Here is a 6132-nt window from a genome sequence, read left to right on the forward strand (position 1 = left end):
CGCGCGTGCCGCCTTTGTCCCGAGCGCCGCGTCCTGCCCTGGTCTAAGTGAGCTCTGAAGGGTCGGGAGAGGACGGTCCAGTGACTGAAAAATCCCAGCTCTGCGGCTGGTTTTCACCTTTGATTCATCTCTGCCTGCTCTCCGGACTGTGCTGCGGCTATGCACAGCTGCCGACGCGTACCCGCGTTCAGCGGTACCCGATGGAAGCGGCGTCGGGGCTGATGCTCCGGCCAGAGTGTATCCCATAGAGATCAGCTCCACTTCTAATGCAACCTTTATCGCAAAGCAAATGGCCTAGTTTCGTGTCCCGTCCTTCAAGCTCAGTGTAACTGAACAGAAAGCAAAGCGTTTCTCAGGCGTCACAAAGTGCTTGGTAGAGTCGGACCTGATTGTAGCTCACACTGAGGAATCACAAAAGCTAAGATTTGGGGATGTGGATGGGGGGAGCGCAGTAGGCTATTTTTTAAACTCGTGAATATTATCTAAAGTGTGCCAAGAAATTGAAGCGACAGACACTTTAGAAATACATGTAATAGATTAGATTAGAAGTGCTTTTAAAAATTGGAAAATAGTTGTCTGAACTGTATCCAGTTTCTCAAGGGAGAAGTAAATCAGTTCCATGATTTTGTGATGAAATAATGTTGAGCAGTTTTTCTACTGAGTTGACTTAAGATACTACATTTCAATTGCAGAGACAAGAATTATGAGCATGACTTTATATTCTGGGAAGTATTTATGATTTTCCTAGCATCATTTTGCATTTTTAGTTGCTGCAGAGTAGGATCTTTCAGTTTAAATCCTGAATTTGGAGCTTTATGCATTGTTTGCACTGCTGAATAGTAACTGTTTTGAAAGAGTTATCCTGTGTGCTTTCTTGCATCTGCCTCTGCAGAAGAACAACACTGATGTTCTCCCAGAAGAAGCATTTAGAGTTCTGGTCAAGCATCTGGTGTTGCCTTCGCCTAATACATGCAGTGCTGTTTTCTTTAAAATGCCTCTTAGAGACATTCTGTGTGAGAAACCGAAAATTTCAGAGCATTGCCGCAGAGTCGACCCCTGCAAATAGTTTGAGGCTTGAGACGATTGAAGGACAGACATAATAGTAGCCTTCAAATATTTTTTATAAGGCTGTTGCAGTCCTCCAGCTGTGGAGAAAGTGTCACATAAGAGGTAGCACGGCTTAAACTGCAGTTGGGAAGATTCAGGGTGAAAACTTGAGTACTTTTAAGAGTAATCAGGGTAAAGCTATGGAATAGTTAGCCTGGGATTTAGGCCCAGGCTGGGAGATAGGAGATGGCAGGAAACAGGCATGTGAGCCTTTGCACTCTCACCTCCTGTGTGGAAGATGTTGGTGTGATGTAAGCCACCAAGGATCAGTAATGAGCTTATTCAGCAAGGCAAAAGACAAAGCAGCAAAATCACCCAGTGACGCCACTGAGAAGCACAGTCTACCAAAGTTGTTGCAGATGGGAATGGAAAATTATTTACATCTGTGATACTGATAAAGGCCATGATTTTCATGCCAAAAGAGAGCATCATTCTTGTCTTAAGGTCATTCTTGTTATTTGCAGGCACATACAGAATGCACTGTGCTGTGCAGTTCTTTGGAGTGACTGTGCTGAATGAACATTTAATGACACTGAATCTAGCTGAGTGCTTTCAATGTCTTTGCAATTTTCCATTCCTCACTTGGGAAAGTATACCTTGTAAAATGCTAAATATGCCTTATAAAAAGGAAAGTGTGTTTTACATTGCCTTTCTTTTCTGTATTTGATGTTTTCATAAACATACCTCCATCATACTATTTTTATTTGAAACCACAGCAGTCCCACAGTGACTCGCTTAGGACTGGCTAGACACTCTCACTCCATGTGTGTGCGTGCAGGGGTGAAAGAGCTTTCTGTCCTCCCAGGTTCTGGTCTGGGCTCCAGTATGGAGAAAGGAAGCTCACTGTCACTGGAGGCCTGGGTAAGGACCATGAACTCCTCTGTGCCTTTTGTCTGCGTTATACATAATCGGTGGCTTTGCTGGAAAAAGTCCATCTGTTGCTCAGAGGTACTTGAGAAAGGTACTTGGAGCATTGCCAGGATTCTGCTTCTTTCCAGAGGTTTGTTTTTAAATCATTGTGCTGAGGCCCTTCGTTTGCTTTGAGCAGTGTTCCCAGAGTGACCCCTCTCAGCATGGCTTTGATATACATCTGTGTATCTTCACATCATCACGGCTGTTGTTGAGGCAGGACTAAATGGTCTCCTTCCCAGACTGCCAAGTCCATGACCTCTGCATGGCTCCATACAAATGCATAAGGTACAACCGCTGTCGTATTGCTGGAGTGTGGTTCCAGGAGCACAGAGTCACACATGGGGCCCCATGGCTGCCTGCCAGCCTTTCAACAAGGAGGTAACATCCAGGCAATTTGTGCTCAGGACGGCACAGCACACATGGATGCAAAGCAATGTGGAAAAACAGAGGAGAGAAGTTTGATTATGTAGGTGCATCCACATGGCCATTAACCATTAATTTATCCCCAGGTGAACTTTGGTCTCTGAGTTTCAAAATAGCTGGCTAAATTAAAGGGATCATTTAATTGTGTGATACTGAGGAATCTTAATTTGAAGAAATATGAGTTATAGCAGCTTTCCAGTATCTAAGGAGGGCCTACAAGAGAGCCAGAGACATTGTTTTTTACAAGGGCATGTAGTGATAGGGGTGATGGCTTTGAAATGAAAGAGAGTAGTTTTAGATTAGATATTAGAAAGAAGTTCTTTACTGTGAGGGTGGTGAGTCACTGGGACAGGCTGCCCAGAGAAGTTGTGGATGCCCCATCCCTGGAAGTGTTCAAGGCCAGGTTGGATGGGGCTCTGAGCAGCCTGGTGTAATAGAAGGTGTTGCTGCCCATGGCAGGGGGATTGGAACTAGATGATCTTTAAGGTCCTTCCAACGCAAACCATTCCATGATTCCATGAGTTAATATGAAATTATCCTCAGACTCAAAAATACAAAGTTTTCCATGGGAACTGGAGACAATCACGTAATTGTAAGGTTATTCCAAATTATATTTCAACATATACAGTATGTAGGTGCAAAACCATCATTATATTCTTACAGGGCAGGAAAATAACAAGGAAACTCAGAGACAGATGTGCCATCTGTTGCTGTAAAATCCCTGATGGTGAATTTTCAAATTCACAGATCAAGGGAAAAGAGTTTATCTTCTTTAGTACTTAGAGTTTCATGAGAAAGACTCTGCCGTTTAGCAAGCGGGTCACAAAGCCAAGCTATTCCAGGATGAAAAGCTTCTCTCAATGTTTCTTTGGTTTCCTACAGCCCACTAATGATGGTATATTCTTTTTTCTATTAAATCCCGCCTGCATTTTTTTTTCATTACACCTCACCCTATTGTAACTCCATTAGCTCCTTTTTTTTTTAAACCATGTGCATTTTTGATAAGATACGCCAGGTTAGTTTTGGGTTGTATTCTCAGTGGAGATCTAGATGCAATAAGAAATGGGTTGTGCCTAGGAACAGAGCTATCTGGTGGCACTAGGCAGTAGTCCATCGATGTGGGAGGTACCAGCTTACCTGCCAGGGAGCACGATGTGGAAGCCTGGACCTTTATTCTAAGGACTGTGAACAGCTCTTGAACAGACATGTTGGTTTGATTCATGCGATTGGGTGAGACATTTTCAATGGGCTCAGGGTGAGTAAATTTCCTTTTAAAAACAGCACTTCAGGATAAATATATCTCTGCAGTTAATAGAGTAGTAATAGTAGTTAATAATCCCAGCATTAGAAGTCTTCTTTCAAGGTTTTTGCCCATTTATACAAGTCTCATATCTTTCAAGGATGCCATCTTATTTTGACAAGCTGAGGGATTTTATATTTTAAGGTCAGGATCAATCTGGAATCTGTCTTTGCTTATAATCACACCTTTGTTATTTCAGTAGCTGCTGAAGTTCAAAAAAAGAGCATTACCATTTTATTCCATGTGTCAGACTGAATCCCAGGAAAATATGGAATGCTACACTGACAGCCCAGATATAGGCAATTTTTCCTTTCTTTATTTAAGAGGGGTTTTTTTTCTTTTTTGTGGATGTAATGTTACAACTAAAGCAATTTAATAACTGCACTACCTTGTGGAACAGAAGGCGGATCATTCTTGAATTTGTTTCTCTGAACAAACCATCAAAGCATACTCTGCTTTGAGTTTGCTATTATTTTGTTCAGTTTCAGTTTAACCTGCTTGAATATTGGGAGTGCCATATGGACTCTGTTTATAAAACCCTTAACTACTCTTTCTGTATGAATTCCAATGTGCTTTAATTGTCTTCAGTTGTCCTCACTGAACAGCCTACATCACCTGTAATGGCTAGTCACTCTGTCATCTAAAACCTGAGTGTACTCATGCAAATTAGTTTATCGCAACATTTGAACTTATTTTGTTATTATCACTCTTAATTCTGAACCTTTTATTTCCTGGCATTTTGAAAAGCTGAGGTCAGATTGCTTATTTCTGTTTGAGTCTCTACTTCAATCCAATCCTTATAAGAACTCCCATGTGTAACAACATTAATAGTATGTGTGCTGCTAAACGAGAAAAAACCCCCGAATATTTAAAATAGCAGTGCCTTTTCAGCTCATGGTAAGGTCTACTCTGCAGAGATTGAAGAGCAGAATTCAGCTGTAGATGAAAAAAACTGCACTTAGTTGTTTATAAATACGTATAAATACATGTACGAAGTGCTTAAGCAACCATTCCTGTCAAAGGAAATAAGGGTGGTGTGCAGATGCCTAAACATGTGTGTCTGGTGCCATTTTATGGCCCTTAGGGTATCAATCTCAATTCCATTTGCTCCTCCGTGAAGACACTGAGCTTCTTTAAATTTTCTGTTATATCTGCAAAGCCAAGCAATACCATGGGTACCTTGGCACATCCTAAAAGGCACCAGATTCCAATGCTTAAATAATGGCACCCTGCATATGTGGAACATATATCATGACTGGGATGAGCACATAGCAAGGGCAGGGAAGAGGGAGAAGGAGCTGGCAAAAAACCCTGAAGGCATTGATTATTTCTGTGGAAGAATAGGTGTGTACGTGAAGGCTCAGCCATAAAACCAAGCCAGCAAAAATCCTTTGATGTTGATGCAGTCTTGTCTCTGCTGGGAGAGCTTTATCAGCACAGAAGTACCCACACAGATATGGCCCTCTTTATTTTGGGAGCATACTGGTGCTGGCAGAGCTGGAAGGAGAGGAGGACACACTTCACCCTCAGGCACTGCTTGCACCCAGGTTTTGTCTAGACGGGCTTCATAAGGCACAAGGCATGGCTGAAATCACCTCATCTCCTCATGCTGCCATCACACACGTGTTGACTCCAATGTGCAGAGGCTGCATGCAACTCCTGCAGTGTCCTGCACATGGGCTGGGACAAGAAACTTGAGGTATTTGGTGTCTTTCACCGTCTTCAGACAAAAATACCAAGGGCACTAAGGGACCTTTGGGCCATAAGGTGCTGAGCAGCTCTTGGTTTCCCACACCTTTTTTCCACAGCTGAGTGGCTTTCAAGACACTTCCTGGAGCTTCACAGCATTGAAAAATAGGGAGGGAAGGACAGAAGTGGTATGAGATGTTTGTTCTGGTGCTGATGGAACAAGACTATTGTCAGCTTCATGCAGGCTCTTTGGGAAGTGGGTCAGTGGCAAATCTTTTGCTTATTCACAAGGTTAATTATTTAGTTGTCTGAAGTCAGCTTCTTCAGCATTAAGTTTCAGGAGATGTATGTCAGATTTGTAGTTGCTGCTCACTTTGCATAAGTCAGAAACAAAGCTTGTGGCTCCAGACATAGCAGAGCACTTCCATATCACTTAAAGGTGCCTCTCTGGAACAGCAGTGAGAAAAGACTGTCACAGCTCCCTAAATACTACACTTGGTCCAGCAACAGAGAAAAGAGTTGAAGACAGATCTCTCAACTGAGTGTTTCCTAGTGTTAATATTTAAATACCGTTTTTAAAACATCAGTGAATCTCATGTAATCTTGACATTCTCAGATACTAGCAGGAAGAACAGTGGTTCATTAGTCAGCCAGAGATTTGGATAATCACAATTGAATTTTTAGCTAGATGTTACTTTTAA

The sequence above is a fragment of the Corvus cornix genome, chromosome 1A, assembly GCF_000738735.6.
Source record: "Corvus cornix cornix isolate S_Up_H32 chromosome 1A, ASM73873v5, whole genome shotgun sequence".
Taxonomy (NCBI): domain Eukaryota; kingdom Metazoa; phylum Chordata; class Aves; order Passeriformes; family Corvidae; genus Corvus; species Corvus cornix.